The sequence below is a fragment of the Meriones unguiculatus genome, chromosome 8 (assembly GCF_030254825.1).
Source record: "Meriones unguiculatus strain TT.TT164.6M chromosome 8, Bangor_MerUng_6.1, whole genome shotgun sequence".
NCBI lineage: Eukaryota > Metazoa > Chordata > Mammalia > Rodentia > Muridae > Meriones > Meriones unguiculatus.
Genome location: NC_083356.1, coordinates 60,541,905 through 60,568,360, shown reverse-complemented (window position 1 = coordinate 60,568,360; position 26,456 = coordinate 60,541,905). Strand labels below are relative to the sequence as shown.

The 26,456-nt window shown below is 37.4% G+C and overlaps 1 protein-coding gene across 2 annotated transcripts in view; it reads left to right on the top strand.

Moving 5' to 3' along the window:
• Zfpm2 (zinc finger protein, FOG family member 2) overlaps positions 1–26,456 on the top strand; it is a 453,160-nt gene that overhangs the window by 74,807 nt on the left and 351,897 nt on the right. The gene's annotated exons all lie outside the window — the stretch shown is intronic.

Here is a 26,456-nt window from a genome sequence, read left to right as displayed (position 1 = left end):
AGGTGATTTTCAATTGAAATGCTGTTCAGATGTAAATGTTGTTAATCATGTACAACTTAAGTAATAACTTGTCCTATTTTTTGCCTTGACTTATACTGTGAACAAACCAATACTCAGAGCACCATGTAACCTACCAACCCCATTTTTTGTAATTGTATTACTTCATCCCCTCCAAACTGTTGCTCCATTTCTTCACCTCATAGCTCTTCTCTGTAAGCTCCAACCCTCTGTGTAGTGTTCCTTAATCATTGATGTCATTGAAAGATAAGTATCTAAGTAGCAAGTTTGCGAATAGGGAACCCTGTTCATATGATTCAGTGCATCCAGATTTATAAATGTTACCCCTTAACTAATAAAACCGTATTTATAAAGTAGTCTCTGAACACTAAGAATAAAATAATGATCCCCTTAAGGTCAAATAGCTTTGTCACAGTGATTCTACTGACCACTGGCAAAGCCTTGTTTGATGTTTCGCAGGGTATTTGTTTATTGATGCTATCAATTTTAAAGCTACAGTATAGGAATATACAATTTTTACTTGATTTTTGTAGTTGTTCTTTCATGTTTCAAGCTGCCTTTCAAAGTTCTAGTGTTTGACAAAGGTGCTGTGGAAGGTTTGCTCTTCTAGTGTGAAAGAGCCCACTGCTGAGACTGCAGTTCATCTCCACCTGAGCTAAGATGTCCTCTAAGGCCACACTGTGTGTCCCTCTGCAGTCGGCTGCGGTCTTCACAGATTGACACGTGTGATTTATATCAGCACAACAAGCTATGCATTTAGGAATTCGCTGCCCTCATGAAGAGGTGACTCCTTTTCCTACTCTTGGCTATGCCCATCTGTATATAGAATCAGTGTAACAGGAGAGAAGGTGAGAACGCATTCCTCAGCCAGGGCACAAGTATGTGGTTCTGCTCACCATAGCAACTCTGAGACACAACAGGGCATGCACATCACATCCTCGCAGAGAAAAGTGGGGTTTGGTAGCTGAGAATAGGGTCTGGTAATTAGAATGAGGAAGCCAAAAGTAAGCAGAGGACAAATTCTGTATTTTCTGTTTCTTTCTTTCTTTCTTTCTTTCTTTCTTTCTTTCTTTCTTTCTTTCTTTCTTTCTTTCTTTCTTTCTCTTTCTTTCTTTCTTTCCTCTCTTTCTTCCTTTTTTATTTTTCTTTCCTCTTTCTTTCTATTTTTCTTTCTCCCTTTCTTTCTTCCTTTTCAGAGACATGGTTTCTCTGTATAGCCTTGGCTATCCTGAACTTGATTTGTAGACAAGGCTGGCCTTGAACTCATAGCAATCTGCCTGCCTCTGCATCCCTGAGTGCTTGGATTAAAGGTGTAAGCCACCACACTTGGCTTATTTTCTGTTTCCTAATAATTGAAAACTAGAAAGAAAGACAAGTCAAATCAGCAAAAATATAGTCTGTGAAGCCCAGGCCCTTAAAATACTCATGAATTATATAATAGGGTTTTCATTTCAGGAGAATAATTGACCTCAGTTGTGACAAACTCTGTTCTTTAGGTTTTGTTTGTTTGTTTGTTTGTTTGTTTTTAATGCTAAAACAATGTTAACTACTTAAGGCTATTATTTTTTAAATTTAATATATATTGAACATTTTTATTATTGGCCTTCTTCTAGAAACGCTTTTCCAAAGTTTGTCTTGCACTAATGACTTCCATGCAGCTTTTGAAAGCAGTGACTGTGTTTTTGAGATTGATCTCTGACAGCCATCACTTATAAACTTAACCAGGAGAGATCTCTGTCTTTCCCGAGTATGTTGTGGAAGAAGACTGGATTTGAATGAATAACTGAACAATGTTGAAGGTTTTGAAAGATATTTTGAAATTGCTTATGTTTCACAACTAGCATTCCTTTTTAAATTTTTTATTATTATCATTTATTACAATTTATTCAATTTGTATCCTGGCTATGACCCCCTCCCTCGTCTCCTCCCAATCCCTCTTCTCCCTCTATGCTCCAACCCCTAGTTCACTGATAGGGAAGGTCCTCCTCCCCTTCCATCGGACCCTAACCTATCAGGTCTCATCAGGACTGGCTGCATTGTCTTCCTCTGTGTCCTGGTAAGGCTGCCTCCCCTGCCCCGAGCACGGGAGGTGATCAGAGAACCTGTCACTAAGTTCAATGCCAGAGAAAGCCCCTGCTCCCCTTAGTAGGAAACCCACTTGGAGACTGAGTCTATGAGATGCATCTGAGCCTGGGTTTGGATACAGAAAGTGTGTTACATTTACACAATGGAATACTACTCAGCTGAGGAATGGACACAGAAATTGTGGTACATTTACACAATGGAATACTACTCAGCAATTAAAAACAAGGAAATCATGAAATTTGCAGGAAAATGGTGGGAACTAGAAAAGATCATCTTGAGTGAGTTAACCTAGAGACAGAAAAACACACATATTATATACTTACTCATAAGTGAATATTAGCCATATAATATAGGATAAACATACTAAAATCTATATCTTTAAAGAAGCTAAATAAGAAGGAAGACCCTAGGGAAGATGCTCAATCCTCATTCAGAAGGACAAATGCGATAGACTTTGGAAGCAGGAGAAGACAGGGAACAGGACAGGAGACTACTACAAAGGGCCTCTGAAAGACTCTACTGATTGAGGTATCACAGCAGAGGTTGGGACTCATATCCAAACTTTGGGCAGAGTGCAGGTAATCTTATGCATGAAGGGGGAGACAGAAAGACAGGGAGGGGACAGGAGCTCCACAAGGAGACCATAAAAACTGAGCAGTGGGGGCCCTGAAGAGAATGATACCCCAACCAAAGACAATGCATTCAGAGGACCTCACATTTCATTTTAATATGTGAGTCAACTGTAACTATTATTTAATGTTGTTCTTCAAATATTGTTAAAGGAATATCACGCTGTACTGAACCATCTGTCGTAGTTCTTGTCACAGTGACACAAATCTAGGCATACCTGGAAAAAGGAACCTTTAATGGCGAATGCTGCCATCAGATTTGCCCGTGGGCGTGACTCTGGGGCATTTTCTTGATTTTTGATTGAGGCAGAGAGGGTCTACCCCCTGTGGGTGGCACCATCTTGGGCAGGTAGCTGAGCAAGCCGGCAGAAGCAAACCTGTAAGCAGTGCTGCATTTCTCGGTGTTGTCTGCTTCAGTTCTCTCCTGCAGGTTACTTGAGTTACTGCTCTGACTTCAGTTGGTGATGGACCATGATGTGTGAGTCCAATACACTCTTTCCTCTGTTAAGTTGCTTTGGATTAGCGTTTTATCACAGCAACAGAGGAGCAAACTAAGACATCATTTTATCTTAAAAATGATTACTGCCTTTCCATTTTCCATATAATCTCAAAAAATAAAATAATAAAAAACTACACAAAAGATTATCATTATTTTACAGATAAATAAAAAGGGTGCCAAAGTGAATGAATAGTTGGCATATGCTAATGAATGATAACAAACAGGTTCCCTGAATCTATTAATAAATACGTTAAAATATGTGATTTATTGCTTTTAAATACTTTTTTTATTTGGGAACTTATTATTTCTACTTTTTACAGATTTACAAAAAATGATATTAATTAATTAAAATAAGACTAACTAGAACTTAGTTGAGAGAACTATATGCATGCCAGGTAAAAACCAGAGGGCCTTGAACTAGAGGGAGATACAGTGATAGGCATTCAGTCTGGTGATGTTAAGAGGGGTGCTCTATGGATTTAGTTGTAGATTTTGAGGGGTGGGTGGAGAAAGTGCACTAATTCAGAGAGAGGATAGCTCTATGTTGTACAGGATAAGACTACTCATGTAATGGTCCTATTGCTGCTGTTCCCACAAGCAGTAACCCCTCAATTCTTTTATTTCTTGTACATAGTATGTACAAGCCACAATGGAGACACCAGACGACATTGTCAGTGATTTTAGTTACACATGGTTCACCTGTTTGATAAATCTGCTTTTTATATTGTGTTGTTATTTTTGTTTTTTCCATACTTTTTTTTGTATACAAGTCATAAGTTTTTAGGAATAATTATGTTCTTTTATTATTTGTATCAATTTGTAGTTTTGTGTCTATTTACTGTACTGCATTTCCTTCATTGCTCTAAATATCATTCCCTATCCACAGGCTTGACTTTGCTTCTCATGTTTCCATTTGTGTTAACTCTTAAGACACAAACTGAAATTTATTTTCTAAATACTATCTGAGATAAGACCCTAAATTGATTTTTCTTCCTAAATTGCTGATTACGTTAATTCCCTCAGTTAATTGTTCCTTCCTTCTTAGGAAGTTTCTTTGCTGTTAGCTGGGTTTCCATTGCCAGGTGTCCCATCCTGCCACTTCCACCTGTGGCCACTGCAGTGATTTTATCGCATTTGGAGTATGTGAACTTCCTATATACATCACTCAGATCATAATTTTCTTTAAAACTATTATCCCAAGAATCTAAGATGCTGCGCAGATTTATTGCAACCTAGTAGTCACTAGTCGCATATGGATATTTAAAATTTAGATTAATTAAAATCCAGTACAGTTGTAAATCTGTTTTTTCATCTCATTAGGCATTTCCCAAATGTCAGGATAACCACACAGGTCTGGCCGCCCTGTGACACACAACTGATTTTCAGAACTTCTTCCCACCACAGAGATTTTATCCATTTTACTCTGGAGAGCCCATGTTCCAGATTCCAAAATACTGTGCAAGGAACTTTATAATCAGAAAACATGATGCACTCACTTTGAGAATTGTTTGACATCTGATGATATTTAATTTCTACATCTTATGCGTACATTCCAACACAGCATCTCCTTTTACTCTCATTTAATTATTATCTCTCTCTTTTCTTGTCTGTCTCTGTCTCTGTCTCTCTCTCATGTGTTTGTGTGTCTCTATGTATGATAACCCTAGGGTTTTGCTTTTTGAAATCATTAAATATTTGTGAAAGCACCAAATCCTAGTCAATAGACCATGGATTTAACAATGATTTAATATGTTCTTAATCATTCCTTCAATCAGCTTTAATTTAAAGCATTATAATCAATTTTTATAGATGTAATATTAAAAAACTTTCATTTCATTGTATGATTTCAAAAAGTTCCATAAGGGTTTTTGTCTTTTTGTTTTGTTTTTTAATAAACTTTTCATTTTACATGGACCCTGCATGGGACTGTGCTACGTGTTACGGTTGCATGGCTTGGTGTTGTATTAGGATTCCTAACAGTGGGAACAGGGGCTGTCTCTGACTCTTTTCTGTGTTTGGGACTCTTTATCTCCTGCTAGGATGCTTCCTCCGGCCTTCAGATGAGGGTATGTGCTTAGTCTTATTGCAACTGGTGTGCTAGATTTGCTTGAAATCCCTGGGAGGCCTGAGTTTCTTTTCTTTTCTTTTCTTTTCTTTTCTTTTCTTTTCTTTTCTTTTCTTTTCTTTTCTTTTCTTTTCTTTTCTTTTCTTTTCTCTTTTCTTCTTTTCTTTCTTTCTTGATGCATCATACTTTACTTATTTTTTTATTTTTTCCTTTTCTAAAATTATCATTTATTACAATTTATTCAATTTCTATCCAGGCTGTGGCCCCCTCCCTCGTTTCCTCCCAATCCTACCCACCCTCCCTCTTCTCCCCTTATGCCCCTCACCTAGTCCACTGATAGGGGAGGTCCTCCTCCCCTTCCATCTGACTCTAGCTTATCAGGTCTCATCAGGACGGGGTGCATTGTCTTCCTCTGTGGCCTGGCAAGGGTTCTCCTCCCTCAGGGGGAGGTGATCAGAGAGCCTGTTCCTGAGTTCATGCTAGAGAAAGCTTCTGCTCCCCTTAGTAGGGAGCCCACTTGGAGACTGAGTCTTTGAGCTACATCTGACCCAGGTTCTAGGTCCTCTCCTTGCAATGTGCTTGGTTGGGGTATCAGTCTCTGTAGGGCTCCCAGGGCTCAGTTGTTTTTTGGCCCTGTTTGTCTCCTCGTGGAGTTCCTGTCCCTCCAGGTCTTTCTATCTCCCTCTTTGTTCATAAAATTCCATGCCCTCTGCCCAAAATTTGGCTGAGTCTTAGCCTCTGCTTCGATACCTCAATCAGTAGAGTCTTTCGGAAGCCCTTTGTGGTAGGCTCCTGTCCTGTTCCCTGTCTTCTCCTGCCTCCAATGTCTATCATTTTGCTTTTCAGGATCTTCCCTAGGGTCTCCTTTGTTGTTTAGCTTCTTTAGGACTATAGATTCTTGTATGATTATCCTATATCATATGGTTAATATCCACTTATGAGTGAGTAGATACCATGTGTGTCTTTCTGCTTCAGGGGAATCCTCCTCCAGTGCTCGTGGGCATATGAACTGGCACAAGCACTTTGGAAATCAATCTGACACTTTCTCAGAAAATTAGGAATAGTGCTATCTCAAGATTCAGCTATACCACTCCTAGGCATATGTCCAAAGTATGCTCAACTCTACAAGGATATTTGCTCAGTCATGCTTATAGCGGCTTTATTCATTAGAGCCAGAAGCTAGAAACAACCTAGATGTCCCTCAACTGAGGAATGGATACAGAAAGTGTGGTACATTTACACAATGGAATACTACTCAGCAATTAAAAACAAGGAAATCATGAAATTTGTCAGGGAAATAATGGGAACTAGAAAAGATCATCTTAAGTGGGGTAACCCAGAAGCAGAAAGACACACATGGTATATACTCACTTTTTTTTGAGAGAGAGGGAAATGGAGAAGGAATGGATCAGGGAGAGAGAAGAGGTTGGGGAGGGTCAGGGAGGAGTGGGGAAGGGTAAACTGTGGTCAGAATGTAATGAATGTGGGAAAAATATTTAAAAAATGAATTTCAGTTTAGAGCTTCTAAGATATATGAAAATATAAATTTTAGAAAATATGTCTTATAATTTGAAATTGTGTAAGTTAAAAGCAACTTAAATGACTATTGACATGATATAATAAAATAAATAATAGATTGTATAGCTTGAGAGAAAATTATGTTCCTACTTATTTTCCTGAACACTATATTTGCTTGTTTCACTGCTTTTTCTGTCATATGCCCAAAGTCATCAATTGTTAAAAAAACTGTATCAGCCTTTACATCCCCCAATCCACAGTTTTCATGGGCTCCAGGTCTGCTGCTCTGAAAGCCCTTCCAGCTGCAGCTCATCACTTGGCTGCCGGGCATCTCGTTTCTCTCCTGAGTTCTCACTGCTCATTTCACGGCATCTCCTAAGTGCCTTGAAGTCAGAACATGAGAAGATGCTAAAGTTTGAGCCCCAAACTGCCAAATCCAGGAAGTGTTTCGTAAGAAAAAAAAGTTACGTAAAATCACATCACTTTTAATTAAGCCATATTTTTGTTAAAATTCTCTTCAAAGACCAAAGTTTGTAATTGCAAATATGTGGTCAGTGTTTATAAATATTTCATGAATTTGTAAGACTTACATTTCATTTACAAGAAACAGAATGGCACAGAACATATAGTTTAGCAGGAGTGTCATGTACAGAGATCAACTTATTTTTTCTTTTCTTACTGTGGCTTGTGATAATGGTTTCTTAGCATTAGCCATTGCTACTACATAAATCATTGTTACTGATTTATATCAAGATACCACATTTTTATTTGCTTATTCTTTAAGTAAGCTTATTATTTGACACTAATATTATTTGCTTTTTTATGTTTCCTTTTCTTCTTTTTTGGCTCAGTGATTTCTTCTTAGCCATTTGGAAACAGCTACATTATTTAAAATATTTACCTAATGAGAGATTAATTAACTTCTGTTTTCAATTCAATTTTAAACTTTTCAAAGCTGTATTCATTTTTGTTTACAAAAGGTAAACAAAGGTAAATATTAGTTTTTTCTTTTACAATTTTGTTTTTATGTGCATGTGTCTGAATGCATGAGTATGGAAGTCAGAGGACAGCTTGAGTGTTATTTCTCAGCTTGAGTGCACACATTTTTAGATGAGATCTGTTACTTCTTCTGAGCACACATACTAACCTGGGTTGATTGGCCAGTGAAGCCAGGGATTTGCTATTATCATTTTCCCAGAGAGATGGAATGCTGGGATCACAAGTGTATCAGACAACTTACTCTATTCTGTCTTCTTTCCTTCCCTGGTCCCCTTTCTCTCAGGTTTCACTGTGTAGCACTGGCTGTCCTGGAACTCACAATGTAGACCAGGCAAGCTTCAGACTCACAGAAATTCACCTGCCTCTGCCTCCAGCATGCTGGGATTAAAGGTGTGAACCACTGCTCTGACATGGAACCACTAACTTGTAATTGCAAATATGTGGTCAGTGTTTATAAATATTTCATGAATTTGTAAGACTTACATTTCATTTACAAGAAACAGAATGGCACAGAACATGTAGTTTAGCAGGAGTGAGTGTCATGTACAGAGAATAAATATTTTGAAGAGAGAATGGCAATAGTCCCTTAGAAGTTGAAAAATAGGTACTCAGACTTGTACGGTATATCTCTAGCCCATGATGACCCTGAACTCTTATATTCCCTTTCTCTTCCTCCGAAGTCTGCCATTACAGGTGTGTACCACCATGGCCAGCACATACCATTTCCGTGTCAGGGAAAATCAAAATTAGGTTTGGAGGCTTACTTCGTTCTAAGTCATCTGTCCTATTACTCTAACTCATCTTCACTCACCCTACTAAAATGAGATTGTTCCCTTGTATTTATTGTCTACCATTTTACTACCTTTATTCTAGTAGTATTTAGACCCAGCTTTTATTAGATTCAGTTTTTGGAGTTAGAGAGTTTTGGTCTTCCCAAAGTACTCTTTGGGCAAAGTTGTTCTTGAACAAGGAATAATGATGTGTCTCTGATGCTGGCAGAGCATCTTTTGGTCCTATGTGAGTAAATAGTCCCTTAGGACATAGTTTCCCAGTAGGTTTGAGACTGTTTCAGCCAACATCATACACATATATTATAGATAACTGAATATGATAGCTTTATATCACGGCCGCTTTCACTTTTATATTTTCCTATTTGCTTTGTTTGTACTCATATGTTTGGGTGGTTTTGGAAAAAGAAAGTTGTACTTAATGATACAAAGATAATTCTATACTAATACTATTTGAAAATAAAACAAAAAAAGTATTGGATTTGATTTTTCATTAATCTAACATATACAGATATTTATGCATATACACAAATATGTTTTATTATACATAATGCTAATTACTCATTGCCTTAGTTTACTCAAATTTGAGTTTATCTAATATTTATAGCCTGCAGGTGTTCCACTATTCTCCTTAGCTCTTCACATCTCACTTTTAATGATTCTGTTACTTTTTGCGTCCCATGCTATTTACCAGAGTTTGCATTAACCTCACTGATTCAATTTTTTTCATCAACTTTCTCTCTATAATAAAATGATGTTTATTGTCATACTTTTGCTTTCTTTTTCTTACTACATTTTTAGCTTATTTGAAAAATATCTTTTAAAGGTCACCTAAAACAAGAATCTGAGGTTTTAAAATATTACTATATTTTATAAAATAAATACTTTGAAGAGAGAACGGCAAGAACATTGTTTGTATTATGTTCTAACATTTCATTCTATTTCTAAACCCTCAACTACTAGGTAGCTACACAGTATATATCTTTTAACATACTGAAATGTCATAGATATTTGTCATGCTCTAAAGCAGACCATTGCAGTCTTTAGGGTCTGGGTCATCTCTTCCTGCTTTCTCCTGGTTGCTGGTTCTTCTTGTCAGAGAAGAAGGCGGCAAAGCTGTGAAATTTACAGGTCACTTGTTGAGGACGTTCCCAGGATACACGGTGCTGACAGTCTGGTCTCGTCTTTCTCAGTAAAAGCCAGTAATCCCCCTGGCTTTATAGGGAACAAAACTGCAATGTAGAGAAAGCTATTCATTTTAAAGGAATTCGTAATTATTAGTAAAAGGCAGATTTGGCTGTAGGCCTGGATTCCACCTCAAACAGCAGAAACTAAGCAGTCTGCAGCAGAGCCCACTGATTAAATTTTCTTCCACTGAAGGGTGAGCCGGCTCCTGCCAGGAGAGGAGTCTCCTCTCTGTCCCCAGTGCAGATGGTTGCCTCAGTGCGTTCACGAGCATTTGAAAGGAGTATATTTGTGCCATCACTCACTCAAACCGTTCCTGAAGTGCACCTCTGTTGCAGAAAGCAGTCTGTTTTGCTCAGTCAGGGTCTCACTGTGTAGCCAAAGCTAGCCTAGAATGTTTGCTTCTGTCTTGCTTCAAGAATGCTGGAATTGCTGATATATTCCACCATGCCTGGTCCATACCCCTAGATTTTACACAACTTTACAACGTTCATTCTTCAAACAGGGTTTATGTTTGTTTGTTTTAAATTCTTTTTCTAAATTCTAAATGTTCTTTGTTGTAAATTCTTTTCACTTTTACTGGTTGGGTTAGTGATCTCCATCTTATTTATTTAAGAAGTCTTATTCCTCAGTGATTTTGGATACATACAAAATATTACTATATAGGAAAGATTGCTTTTTCAAAACTTCATCACAACATAGCATGAACCTGGTTTTTCACTGGTATATTTTTTCCTTGTACATTCAGTATTTAAGTTATTTTATCAACTTCTGGAAAACTCAGTTCACTCTGAGTTGTGCTAAATGTAAACAAACAATATCTAACCATTAAGCTAAATGATCTCTCCCTTTATTTTGTAATTCCCCCCCAGCATGCACCCAAATCTGTATCATATTTCACTTCACTTTTATACAGTAATTCTCTCAAAGAGTTTCTGAAAGTTCAGCTGCTATTTGTGGGATCTATGTAGGATTTCTTGAGAACATTAACCTCATCACTAGCTCATAAAGACATTAGGTATACTAGTCCCCACTGTCTCTTATAGCTTCCACTTTTACTTGTTCCCTCTGGCTTCCCATTGTAAAAAACTATAATAGAAACACAAACCCCCAAATGACCTAGGTAATGCTTTCCACAATCTAACTTTCATGCTACACCATTTGTGAACCAGAGAACAAAAAGATCTTGGGGAGAAGAATTTCCACACAATTTCCTGTTGAACTACCTCTGTACATGGAGCACAGCAAATTCTAAAGTTCTGCGTGTAAAGCCATAGGTCACACGGAGGTGTGTCCATTCATACACAGAAGCTAAATGTCACAGGAAACAGTGTTACAAAATCAATAAGTCGTTTTTTTATATCAGTGGATATACAACCTCTTACAGTAGGACAATGGGGTACTCAAAAAAAAAAAAAAGAAAAGAAACGAGAAAATTAAAATCTAAAGAAACAAAATGACCTTGTGAATTTACAAGATAATAATGACCACTTGCTGGTCTCTCTTGCTGTTGTATGTAAATGTTGTTTTTATTTCCTCAGATGAGCTGATGAGATGTGAACCATTCTCAGTCCTTTCTAGCTTTTTCTTAACTCTTACTGGCTCATTCAACTCAGCAATTCTGGTCCCAACTTCTCTTCAAGATGACTGATTCAAACTGGCTTCTCTTTGCTTCTGACTGAATTGCTCTGCCTGGACTCAAACTAATTCTGGCAACATATTTTAATCTTCCTCTTTTTCATTCTCTGGCTTGTTCTGTCCTCACCTGTGTCTAGCTTGTTTTCTCTACAACCTGTCTCTGTAAAACTTTCCTGGTTTTAAAAAACTTTCCATAAAAAAACCAACCAACCAAACAAACAAACCTTTCTTCTCTCTTCTTGCACTGCCTGTAAGTAACCTCTTTCCTGTCCTGTTCTTGTAAGAGTGGGCATATCCTATCTCTGACTCATTCTGTCAAATCTTTCTCTGATTCTTTGCTTGTCTGCCCAATAGACATAACTTTCAAACATCTTGCTTTCTTCTATAAACTAACCTTACCTTCATTGTTTGGGAATACAGGTGTGTACTAAGGGGGGAGGATGTCTGTATTCCAGCCAAATCACACTGTAATCCAGAGTGTGTCTACCTTCTAGACAGATCACATAAACCTAGGTTTTTGGATGCGATCCCTTTTCAGAACAACCATGTTGCTGGATTGTAATTGCTCTACAGTTGTGGATATCAGCCTGCTTCATTCTCCTTCCCTGTGGGTTATCTGAGTCCTGTCATGTAGTCTGTACTAGAATTACCTGGATCACCTAAGGAAGAACTCATTCCTGGGTGCTGTCAGAGAACTGCTTAAGCTAGGGAGTGGACTTTAAAAGGCCATGTTTACATCAGACCTTCAGCATGTTTAATATAAAATAAAGTTAATGTTGTTAGTAGAAAACTAGAGGATAAATCTCAAGCCAAAGTCAACAATAGTAGGACGACCCCTAGGTACCAGGTTGTTTTTTGTACAAGTGGGAGGGGGCCAAACTGCCACAAACCTTTGCCATCTTCCATTGGTAGTTGATTGAACATTGACTCCAAGGTAGAAGGCTGGGGCAGCAAGGAGGATGTGGTGTGGTATGGTGCTGGGTGATGGGACACATATGCTCTGCAGTCAGAAACCATGAGCTCAGATCTACAAAGAGGACAGAACTGGAAGCTATAGCCAAAAGTGAACAGCAACCACTATTTTATTTTTATTTTTGCATTTGCAGATAGGGCTTTCTTGCTTATATTTTTGAAGACCAAGAGTAAAATACTTTAAGAATACGAAGTTAGGGAGTAAGATCTGAAGGAATGGCTTTCCAAACAATGACAGGAAAATAATATCCCAGCTAGGACGAAAGTAGCAATGCTTAAAGAAGGCCAATGCTTTTGGCTTTGTAGAACTTACATCATTCTGTCTCTAGGTAGAAAAATAAATAAGTAACATGAAAACCAACAGGGGAAGCAAAACAAAAGTAACTTGGAAACACAGCAACTTCTGTTAAAAGCAACTTTGTATTTGAAACAGGAAAATGTTAATTCTGTTAGTTCAAGTTATAAGTTAATCTATTTCAAAGCCTAGAAGCAAGGTTAGGAACAATGTAAGTTCAATGGTCTTGGGGTGCAGAGTTTTCAGAACTTGTTGCCACTATGGTGTATATTGATGCTTGTTGTATCTAATATTTTGTTTTACCTTGGAGAAGGGTGTGTTTTTATTGGTTTATGTGAGAAAGGGGATTAAGTGTATGTAACTGCTAATGAGAACTTTCCAAGTCTTCTTGAAGTAGATGTTATGAAATCATGGAAATAGGAACTTTACAACTTACCGCCTTCCTTAGAACATTGTAAATATGCTGTTTACTCCTACAGACTGAAAGAGAAAAGGAGTCTCTATTTAACTGAAAAGAAACTCTGGTGCTAAGTTTTCCCCTCACATGTGATGCCAAATGTATGCTTCAGTCAGAAGTGCATAGGAATGGGTTGCATGGAGGCTGAGCAGGGTTTATGACAAAAACACTGCAGTGCCTGGAGCCCCAGAGGAGAGTTCATTTATGAGCACACTCCACCTTTGACTGACCCTATAACTCCTGCTGTAAAGGTCCTTGTTTTTATTCTGCTGTAGGCTTTGCTGCAAAGGCAAGGGATATTTTCTTTTTATGGGAGTTCTTAGGTTCTTCCTCCAGGTTGTGTCTGCTGGTTGGTGTAGATGGGGTGGTTTAGTTATCCCTATACTCTACCTGTCCTCCCATGTCTCCAGAGAGCAGGGGCTCTTCTTAAAAATACAGCTTCTCTGGGTGCCCAGTGGCTTCAGACAGGCTTTAATGTATTGGCATAAAGCAAACGTTGCTCTGTGATAGGTTTTATGGACAAGTGCTTTCTGGGACCCTTGAGATATTCTCACGCTCTGAACCCAAGTACCTTTTACAGCCATTAATGACAACACAATGCTTTGTTCTGACGTGCCCCGTTGATGTGTGTCCCAAGGCGTGCTACAATTTGAGCAGACTGAACAATCGGACCTTTTTTTTTTTTATTTTACCTGCACTCACACAGCCCTCTGTATCTTGTTAAGCTCTTTCAGCTGGCGATCCAACGAATGTATTATTATTATTATTACTATTATTATTATTATTATTATACTCCAATCATGAAAGCGCTCTACCAGGAAGGAAATTTGGAAAATAACACCGAAACTTGTGAAAGTAAGCAATTACTTAAATCATTTATATTCTACCCAGCACATGGGCTCTACAGCAATGCTTTGTTTTGTGTGTGTGAGGTTTTTTTTTTTTTTTTCCTGTCTCTATGTGCAGGACTGTACAGGTTTAGAGAGAATATCCATCATTGTTTTCTGTGTCAAATGCAAACAGGGCCAAATTGGCTGCTTTCCAGTCTTGGGAAGCCACCTTACTTGTGAAACTGAAACCTAGCTCTGTACTGGCCTCCCCTTGCATCTTTGGTCCAGCCTGGTAGAGCAGCAACACACAGTTTGGTGAGCTGCGTGTGCGGCAGGCTTGCCATGCCTCTGTGCCCCAAATCCCGCTGGCCTAATTTGGTTTGTGCAGTGCTCTGATTCTGATAAGGGCCTACAATGATGACTGATGAGCAGAGGGGAGTGAGTGAGAGCTGGCTAGGACTTCTTACTGACCAGGTCTTCTTTTATAGGCTGCTTTCTTCTGTGGGCATGTCAGGGTGCGAGATTCCGATCTTCCACAGTGCTACGTCTGCAAAAGAGGAGCATGAGGATGGTTCGGCACTAGGAAACTCTTACTCAGTGAGAGACCCAAGCAACAGACTGTAATTTAGAATTCTGACACACTGCTGTTGCCTGGTTTGTGGTTCTTTTTCCTTACCAGAGCCAAACATATGAAGGGAGTTAGTTTGGAAGTGCAAAGATCTTTGCTCACATTCATTGCTACTTGTGATGTAGATGGAAGAATAGCAAAGCAGACTATTCCACGTCATCCCAGTTTTTTTTTCTTTCCCCCAGTGTTTCTCTGTGTAGCTTTTGCTATCCTAGACTTGCTTTGTCCATTTGTATGAAAGACTGGGCTCAAACTCACAGTGATCCTCCTGCCTCTGCCTCCCAGAGTGCCGGGAATATAGGCATGAGCCAGCACGCCTGACTGGATTAATTTAACAGATGGTCTTTGCTGGACCCTGACTTTACTGAGAAAATGGTTGACCAGTACTAAGAGACTAACCCTGCTCTGCCCATTGATTGTATACGCAAAGCTGAGTAGCTCAGGTGGAGAGAGGGCTGAATTTGGATCCTCCCTATTTCGGTAAAAGTGTCTAGCTGAGGCTAGAGCCCGTGTTATTATATTGTTATTACAAATGATGTTGATGGTATAATTTAGACTGTTACATTATAACTCCTGACCAGCCTTTGCATTCAACTACAGCTCTCAATTTTGAACATTAATCAAGGTTACCATATGGTTTGTTAAAACACATTTATAGCCATACCCCTGAAGGCTCTGGGATCAGGGATGAGGGGAGGAATGTGGCAATCAGTTTGAGTCTGTTACAGTTTTCTAATGATGCAAATGCTGCTGTTGTGCTCCTCTCACATGGAGGGCCACGGTTCGCCCGTCAGGTACACATTCAGCCAAAACTCAGCCATCATTTCAAGCTCACATTAATAATTTATTAACTTCACCAGAAGGTTCAATTAGTAGCTAATTACACAGGTAAAGAACTGCTTGAACCGGGCACAGCCAGAAGAGGTATTGTTAAAAGACGAGAAGTCAGTTTGATTCGAATTTTATTAACCAAGAAGCAAAATAAAAAGTAAGAAGAAAAACAGTTATATATCAACTGTATTTTACATTCCTGATGAAAATATTTGCATTGGGTTTTATTCTCTAGCTCTGTGTTTTCTCAAAAGTCTATGCAATGAATTGCTGTCTTCTTTTTTATGTTCTGAACGTACCCATATTGCTTCTCAGAAAATAAAGAAGTGTGCAATAGATTTTTTTTTGTGTAATATTTTTGAAACTATAATTATATTATTTCCCCCTTTTCTTTCTTACCACCAATTTCTCTCCTGCACTCTCTTTCTCAAATCCATGACCTCTTTTTCTCTAGTTACTCTTATACATGTGCACACCCTGCCCACATGCTCACATTCCTAAATACAGGAATAAAACATTTTCACCCTGCAAAGTATGATCTTGGACAGATCTTTTTAAAGGCTATTCTTTTTTATTAATTACAATTTATTCACTTTGTATCCCCCCTGTTCCTCCCTCCCTCCTCCCCTCCCAACCTCTCTCTCCCTCCTCCTTCTCTACCCATGCCCCTCTCCCAGTCCACTGATAGGGGAGGTCCTCCTCTCCTTCCTTCTGATTCTTGTCTATCAGGTCTCATCAGGAGCTGCACCATTGTCTTCTTCTGTGTCCTGGTAAGGCTGCTCCCCCCTCAGAGGGAGGTGATCAAAGAGCAGGCCAATCATTTCATGTCAATGACAGACCCTGTTCCCATTATTATGGAACCCACTTGGACACTGAACTGTCATGGGCTAACTTAATTCATGATAGCATAATGAAGTATTTATTGAAGCTGGTCATCAATGCCCCTTGCTTATAGTTTTTTTAATAGGCATATTATTTTTTTCGTAATTTTAACTAAAAAATCCAACCTATGCATTATCATTGATTTTACTCTACTAAGGACGATGATATAATTGTAATTTGCTATCAATGACCATTAGCCTACATTTTCCCCTTGTGTCTTTACTTACAAAATAATTTCTGAAACTCACTTTTACTTTTACTGATTTAGCTTTGTGGTAAAACCATGCAGGGAATCATTCATTACATTTTTTAAAACTAAATACATTTGTTTTGCAGTATTTAACTTGTTATAAAAGGAGAGTAGATGTATTTTGATGCTGACTTGAAATTCCCAAAGACAATATTTATGTACTTAATTTAGAGGTTTGTAAAATTACAAATCTTGATTAATCCATGTGTGAATATTTTTTAGACATATGTAAAAAGGGTTTTGTGGGAATGTTCAATTCTTTCATCCTCTCAACCATAACTACTGTTAAAAACCAAATGCCGTGCACTGCATGTTATGTATAACATCTAAAGTTCCATGGAAGTATCTACTTTTAGAAAAAAACAAATCCCATCCTTCCTGAGTTCACATACTCCAGCAAGTTTCTATCTGTCTACGAGAGGTGTAATGAAGAAAAGATAATGGTTTGTATCCAGTCAAGAAGAATAATTCTCCAACATTATAAATAGTAATAGTAACAGCATTAGTAATAATAATATAAAACATGTACTTAGATTTATGTATGTGTGAGTGTGCTGTTAAAAATCTAATGTAAGGCATTTATACTCATTTCCTGCATCTCCAGTGCTATCACTTTACAATTTGATTTTCAATTGTATTACAATTAAATTCAACTGAGAAATCATTAGTTGAATGAGCATTTAAGGTATTCAGATTCAATGCGAAGTTCCAAACCTGCTGCTTCCAGCTGAAAATGTGCATAGGGTAGAATTATAACAGAGAAGATAAGAAAATGCTTAAATGCACATAATTTAGTATATTATATAAGAACCTCTTTTGCCTCTCCATTCACACTAAATTGGAGAGTTTTGTTCTGTTCTATTCAGTCTCATACCTTATGTGCATAAGTTTGTCTTCTGAATGGAAGATGGAAATAATTTTCTTTATGTTATGGTCCACTCATTTTGTACACTGCTGTGAACCCAATACCTAATAAAATATGCCATTTTCAGTATTCTAGATATGTATTAGTGAAAGAAATAGTGTGTGCGAGTAAATGCCTGAATGTCTCATGAAAAGAATGCCGTTACACACAATGCCTTCTGTATTTTGTCCTCATTACCATCACGGGGCTGTGAAACATCAAATGAAAACGCCAGGACTGGGATGTAGCTCAGAGGTAGAGCTCTGGCTAAGCATGCTTAAGACCCTTTGCTCTATCCCCAGAAACACATATTTACACGCGCACACAAACACACACACACCCCTCACATACACAGAACACACACATATACACACAAACACCACAAATACGTACAACACATACATTCTCCCCCACACCACTAATATACACACTACACATGTACACACATACACACACACCACAAATACAACATAACGCACACATGATATAGAAATATACACACACCACAAATACACAGAACACTCACAAGCCACATACACACAGAGAAACACACATACCACAAATGCACACAGCACATACAAGCCACACACGAACACATACACACACCACAAACCAAATATACCACACACCCCACTCCGACACATACCACACACAAAAACACACCTAATATACCATATATACACACAAACACACCTATACATAGCACACACCAGACATGAATACACACATAAACACCACACACCAGACATATACATCATGCAAACATTCACACACTCACCATACAGGTTCCAACACACTTGCCACACAAAATAAAACAAACAGAAACAAAAACCTAAAATCCCCACACCAAGCAACTTTGTTATAGTGTGTTACTATAATTATTTTATTCCATAGTTAAGTTTATGAAATGAGGTCTTGTTTTCTAGCCCAGACTGACCTTGAATTGCCAATCTACCTTCCAAGCGTTGAAACAGCAACTTACCATGACACTGGGTGTAATCATTATTGTTAATGTCTTACGCAGTATTTCATTTGGTTATAGTATTTACAAAGCTAAAAATGTAAACTTTAACATGGGCTTATATGTTATGATAAACTACACACTCACATACCTGTGTACCTATAATTCATACATATGTATGTATGTGTGACTGTATGTAAATGAGGATTGATACTTGCCATGACCTTTGGATCCACCAATGGGGAACTTGAAATGTATCTCCTGTATAACAGGGATAGGACTTTCAGTAAAATATACACTGTCATATTTTTCAAGACAGAGTTACAATCTTCAATAAAATGGGAATTGCTTTATGGGGCTCTGGACTGAGACCTGATTAAAAATATTTGAGTTTCAATGCCATTCCTGTCACTGCCTTGCTGGGTCAGTGCACAAGGTGTTTGCTAATGAAGTGAATTTCCTAGATGCCTGAGTTACTTCCCGGGATTAAATTAGTCATTCAGGACTCTAGTTCTCCTGTTGTAACTATTTCTTCTGTAAGTTTGTGTCCCCTTCAATATCAGTGTTGAATCAACTATCTAAGATGAATGTTTTGTGCAAAGTTTGGGTATATTCTAAGAAAGAATACTGTTTGTTACTATTAATAAGTTAGTTAAAGGTTCCAAAAGCAGGCATTTCAAGGAAAAGGTATGAAGCAATTTGAGTTGTTTTGGAGCTTAGATGTGAAATTATTTATGTTGTCTTCTATAAAAGATGACACAGATTTTATAGCAAAAAATTACTCCATTTTATTTAAGATAAAAAGGACACCTTGCCCCAAAGAAACAATTTAAATAAAACCCTCCCCTCTCCCCCTTCATTTCAGAGTGCTGTATGGTCAAATGGAAATTTTTATCAGAAATTCTCTAATGTCTTCTGTGCATTAACATTTCAGAATTCAATTTAAATATCCACAGATCTTATTTTTAATAAACTTAACAAAACTCAGGTAATTTCCTTTAACTTTTTTGATTGAAGGACAGCTATTCATATATATATATATATATATATATATATATATATATATATATATATGGTGTACAGCTATGAGCAAAGCCCCAAATCAATTATATATAAGAAATAACACATGGAAAGAAATTAATGAAAAAGAAGAATTTCAACTATATGATTCTCTGGTCTGCTACCTGCAGGCAACAACCATAAATGGGAAAAAAAAATCAACATCCTTCTGCTAGATAAGAAGAAAAATTAATAAAACTGTGTCTTTCCTCCCAGATCCCCTGATGCCATTATTGTTGGAAGTGTGTGGCTGCAGAAACAGCTTGTTCTCCCAAAGTGCTATTTTTTAAGACTGCAGAAATAAGGTTTTATTCTTGCTGTTAGGCTCAATTACATGAGCTAGTATGGGTCTGCCCTGTCCAAGAGAGTCCTCCTCCCTGTCCCGTCTCATGACATACCTCTGTGCGACATGCACGAGACACACGTAAGAGGAAGCAGGTGAAGCAGTTTTTTAATGTGCCCACGTGATAATTATGATTCATAATGGTGTCTGAATATAAAAGCTGAAAACTCAGAGATGAACTCCTGAGAGCCACAAAACACATCCATGATTAAATAAGAGAAAACATACCACATACCAGCTTTAAAAAGATGGGCACGTGTTTCAGAGATGCCAGTTTTTAAAACTGTTTTTTTTCTTTCAACATCTAATTGAACAAATAAATTATTATGTATATAAACTTTTTTCTTATAAAAAGCTTTTTTTGTGGGTGTAGTATGAAAATTACCCTGATGTTAATAAAGGAACTCAAGGTGAGATTAGATAGTTGGATATCAAGACACTTAATATAAATCCACTGGTTCATCTCATCACTATAGAAAATGTAAATTAGTTTAAAATAGTATTTGTGTTTTAGCTTTCAAATATTTGTGTATTTACATCATGAATATGTGTCTGAATTTGTATCTTTTGTTTTTACGTGTATAAATTTGAAAAATAACATCACTAGGCAAGTGTAGTTGAGTGGAAATGTGGTGATTCAAGCAGGTTATATGTTGCTAGCAATTTGAGTTTTAGAGGTGCTTATTAATATGTTCCACCCTCTGTGTGTGTGTGTGTGTGTGTGTGTGTGCATGCTTTTGCATACATATTATTCACTGTGTCTGAAAACTTCTGTTACAAATGACCTTTGAGAAAGTACCAACACAGAAGTTAGCAATTTGGACAGAATGTCACTGTTGTCACTTTCCTTAATTTATTAACATTTTGAAATATTTAATCCATTCATGTGTGGATTCTTTGTTCTATGAACAAAGTGACATTAAGTCTTGTGATGAAGATTTTTTAGTTAAATTTTTATTTTTAATATTAATTATTGTTTATTCAGTTTGTATCCCAGCTGTAGACCCCTCTCTTCTCCCCTCCCAATCCCACCCTCCCTCCTTCATCTCCTCTTATACCCCTCTCCAAGTCCATGGATAGGGGAGGTCCTCCTCCCCTTGCATCTGACCCTAGCTTATCTGATCTCATCTGAACTGGCTGCATTGTCCTCCTCTGTGGCTTGGCAAGGTTGCTCCCCTATCCAGAAGAGGCAGTCAAAGAGCTAGCCACTGAGTTCAGGTCAGAGGAATTCCTTGTTTCCCTTACTAGAGAACCCACTTGGATACTGAGCTGCCATGAGCTACATCTGAGCAGGGGTTCTAGGTTATATATATGAATGGTCCTTGTTTGGTGTGCCTAAATATTTTGGTTCTGTTGCTCTCCTTGTAGAGTTCCTGTCCTCTCCAGGTCTTACTATCTCCAGCTTCTTTCCCAAGATTCCCTGAACACTGCCCAAAGTTTGGTTATGAGTGTCATTATCTGCTTTTTTTGTGATGAAATTTTAAGTTTTGACATTAGAATACTATCCTAGAACCCCTGCTCAGATGTACCCCATGGCAGCTCAGTCTCCAAGTGGGTTCCCCAGTAATGGGAACAGGAACTGTCTCTGACATGAACTCAGTGGCTGGCTCTTTGACCACTTCTCTCTGAAGGGCAGGCAGCCTTTCCAGGTCACAGAGGAAGACAATGTAGCCAGTCCTGATGAGACCCGATAGGCTAGGGTCATATGGAAGGAGAGGAGGTCCTCCTCTATCAGTGGACTGGGGAAGGGGAATAGGGAGAGAAGAGGGAGGGAGGGTGGGGTTGGGAGAGGATGAGGGAGTGGACTACAGGTGGGATACAAAGTGAATAAATCATAATTAATAAAACAAATCTTAAAAGAAGAATACTATCTTATACTAACAGCAGCTTATATAACAAACAAAAAAATTCACTGCAATGAAAAGGTTTGGAAACACGTGAGCATTTTTCAGTGAAAAAAAAAAAAAAACCCATAACAACCAGAATTTCGGAGCACACTGTGATGGATTATTGTAATTATTGGGAATGATAATATTTTAATATGAATTTCCTCCCACCTGTCAGTTGTAATCAAGGCTGCCCACTACTCTGAAACAATCTCATTTTGCTAGGTGGCTAGTCTTGTGCAGCCTGTAGAAGGCTTAGAATATTAATGTCTGGGAGGGAGGGATGTTCTTTGTAGTTTCCCTTTGACATTGTCTTACTTTCATCAAAGTGCCTGAAAAATCAAATCAAGTCATTATATAATAAATTAAGACCAATGGGTGTTTAAAGGGGAGAGGTGTTTAGGGGATATTTCATTTGAACCATAGAACTTGGCATTTCTTTCCCATCATCATACGTGGTGCTGTGGTTTAATTTCTGCAGAACTGAAGGCTGCCTCTTATTCTGAAACATTTTGAATTCTCTACACAAAAACCTAAATTCTGGCACTTAGGTGAGGGTTGCATTGTGGGCTGCAAGGTAAAAAATTATATGTATGTGGTTGCTTTTGATGTGTGCTGTGGTGATCACTGCTTTCCTACGATATGTCGTGCTGTTGCTAATTTTAATCATTTTGTGTTTTTGCATGTCCTGTTTTCGTACCCTCAGCTTGTCTTTGTCTGCTTCTAGCTCTTTCTTCAGTTACTATGGATATGTTTGGGGTATTTCACTAGCACCCTGATATTGTGGCAACAGTTTCTTCAAAACTTTCTTTAACCAGGGAATTAACTCTCCCCAACTTCCTCATAGCCATGTAGGTACACTTCATTATTTACATTTCACTCAGTGAATATGGCTATGTCAGTGTACAGGACAGAATAATTTCATCTTTATAATGTCATGCATTCCTTTATCAACTTTGGGTCATTCAAATCTTCACCACATAAAAAGCCCACATAAGTCTGGGCTTCACAGCACAGCTGAGACTCTGGGCTGCTCATCAGTACCATTGGGTGCTGTGAATCTACTGGGCCTTTCTTTTTGTGAGTTTTATTTCTGGAACACAAAGGTAGCTGTGGCCAATTCAAATGGGCCCTGAGCACACAGTTATTTCTCTGCCCTAAAAATGGAGTAGATCCTTCCCACCCAAGTCTGCTCATTTCTATTCAGGGACAATTAACAGCATGAAGGATTTTACCTTTGTGCTGTCCTAGCCATAGTCTTAGGATACACAGCTGTAAGACATTAGCATTTTAAAATGAGGTAAATGTTTGTATTTATAAACACCAAGACTATTAATTCTGGCAAGAGTGCTTGAATATCTATAAATCAGACCAAATTGAAGAGCTGAAATTCAGATTCCCTCCCACTTCTGCCAAGTGGCCTCAATCAGAAGTAATTTTCTCCATGAGGGCACATGGAGCTTGGTGTGAGCCTTTTCTGAGGAGATATTATTTGTGTCAAATTACGTGTGGTGATTTTCCTGAAGTGGACTCGGTGCCCACTAATCCATACCCAGGAGCTCCCTCGATTCCTTCCTTCATTGGTGCTATTAATTATACTTGGGCCTCAAGTGTCTCTTACTTACCTTTTTAAAATGTTAGTTTGTGGCCACCGATTATTTGTACTGTTTCCTGTTAAGAAATATGCAGTAGAGAGAGGAGAGAGAGATCCAATCTTAAACCACAAATACTATGCATTTTAAGAGAACCCTCTTTCTTTGCTGCTGACCTGATGGCGTGGTTAAAGAAGTGGCTAGTAATTTTACATTTGAAAATACAGTAAGTTATATAAATCTGACGTTTACTTTAGGAGGAATGCAAGTTGATCATTTAGTCATCTTTTTATATCTCATTTTAAATATTGGCAATGATTTCTCACACCTTTGGAACAAAGGTGACATCCTTTACCTTTATATTGGCTCCTTTTCAGTTACATGCTCAGACTTACAAAGCAATACTTAGAATTTATTTTTAAATCTTTGAATATATAATAGACTTATCAATTATAAGTTTTCCACAAACCTAGAAATAAAAGTGAAATGTACATTTCAAAACTGATGCTGTTTAGGATCAAGAGTACATAACCTTGGTTTAAGGTTTACTAAGCATAAATCAGAGATTTAGTGGTTGGTTATCTTTCATATAATCACACAAGCAAGATTTTAGTACAACTATCAAATTTTCTAAGCAAGATTTTAATACAACTATTACATTTTAATTTAATATATTACTGGAGCCAATTTACTATTCTGTTTTAATTATTCAGTAACATTATCCTTAATAAAATATCTTGCAATAATTTTATCACATCTGTTTCAATTTTAAAAAGGGAAGTATATATTGTTAATTTTATTTTCATAATATGCATGCATATTCTCTAGGTATGAAAGATTTTATGCATTTCATATTTTATACATGAACCATTCAAATATTTATTATGATTGAAAGTTATTTAAGTAAAATTCAGAGTATATATTTTCAAAGAATAATATGCCCTCTAACATTTTATTGTAACTGATATTAAAGCAGTTATTTTACAAATTGATCCAAAATAGATTATGCAAAAAAAAATTATGAACAATCAGATACTTTGTTTTTGCTGTCTACAAAAGGATCATCCTGATTTTTATGGGAGGGCAACATATACTTTGGCTGATTTTTTAGCAGGCAGATGATCAAGACACATACATAGCTGTACAGCTGGCTTGTTAAATGCCTATGAAAAAATAATTGGGGTAAATTGGGCTAACCATTAGGTAACATTTTGTCTTTATGAGCCACTTGTATTTCACAGCTTTGTTTCTGAAGGAATATACACTCGTTTGCACAGTAAGGCATGATATATAAGAAAAGGTGTTGCAAATCAGTGGCTTCACTCAGTGGTCTATAACCTTGTTCTGTTAGCTGACTTGCTTAGCTTTACTCTCCAGACTATAGAACTGAAAAGGCAATTAAAAAAACCTCTCATACCTAACATCCTGGGCTGCAAAACAGACCATGGATGAAAGCACTCAGGTGCTTCCACATCATACAAAAATGAGATTTTTTTTACATGTTTTCTTTTTACCAAACATTAAATAAGTACTTTAGACAAATAAAAATAAGAAAGGTCTTGAATTCTGCCTTCATTAAATAAGTCATTAATAAATGTATCAAGTTCATGTAAGGAAGACAGTGATATCTTGTTAGTATTTTATATATGGCTTATAGGTTTTGTTATTTGACATAACTGTTCTTAAAAATGTAAATGTTAGACTTAAAATTGTTCATAACAGATTAAAAACTAACATGAGAACCAAAAATTTATTTATTTATTATTTATTTTTGACTCATCAATTTCAGTGTAAGAAGTATTACAGTTGCCGGAGCATTTAAGATGAACATTTCTTGTTTTGAATTAAGGGTAAATATTTCTGAAGAGGACAAACAATCTCTAAAGGGAAAGTTTTACTTGGGTGTCACTTAATTTAAATGCATGGAACTAATTCTGTGCATGTAAATGTATCCTGCCAATTCAGTCCTGAGCAAACTCACGAGTGACAATCAGGACATACCATAGATGGATGTGTGCTGACCCACACAGATATAAAAATCAAGGCATTTATAATTACTTATAAGATTTCTCCTTTGACCCTCAAACTTTCTGCTACATTTGTAAAAACAGACTGAGTGAGAGAGAGGAGAGACACAGAGGGAGGAGAGGGAAAGAAGAGAGAGGAGAGGAAAGAAGAGCAGAGGAAAGGAGAAGAGAAGAGAAGAGAAGAGAAGAGAAGAGAAGAGAAGAGAAGAGAAGAGAAGAGAAGAGAAGAGAAGAGAAGAGAAGAGAAGAGAAGAGAAGAGAAGAGAAGAGAAGAGAAGAGAAGAGAAGAAAGAGAACAGCATAATCCTGGAAGGACTCATCCTGTCAAGAACAGTGACAGAGTGACAATTAGTGCAGATTATCGTAACTGTGCTCTGTGGATGAAAAGGCTATGTTACTTCCTTAGGAGCAAAGGCAGGCTTAGACTTAGTGAAATGAGCAGGCTAAGTTGATTCTTTAGCAGCACGGTGCTCCCATGTCATCCATTTCCGAGCCCCTGAACAACCGCAGCCCTCCCTTTCCTTTCAGTCAGATAGGTCCATTAATGTAGTGCACCTCACTCTAATTCTTTCCAAGGGAGTTGTATTTTTATTACTGAAAAAGTATCACATAAATACAAATTACATTTTTTCATTAGAAAACTATTTTTCATTTCAGAAAAAAATTCAATTAATTGTGAATAGGGTTATGCTTTCATCAGGGAGAGAAATATGTAATTTTTCTTCAAGCCTCAAACACATATAATGAAATCTTTTCTTGGAATCCAGTCTTAAGATGGATTTCTAAAAGTATAGACTTTATTAAAATCTCAGTTCAATTAAAATGCATTCAATTACTGTAAATCTTTATTAAAATCGCAGGTAAAATTGTTCAGCAGTGTAAGGGAGACTCGTGCTCTTTACCAAGCTGTTAATTCTAACAAATGAACATAACCATAACGTGCACAGGTTTGCTCTTCAAGACAGAATGAATATGAATGAATATATGTATGTATATATGCATGTTTAGGGCTCAGTGCTGTGGTGGGAAGGGAAATGAGACGGAAGTTATTTTGTATGTCATCTCTTCAGAGGTCTGCTTTCTTTGTCTTCTCAAAAAATGCAGTGTGTCTTTTT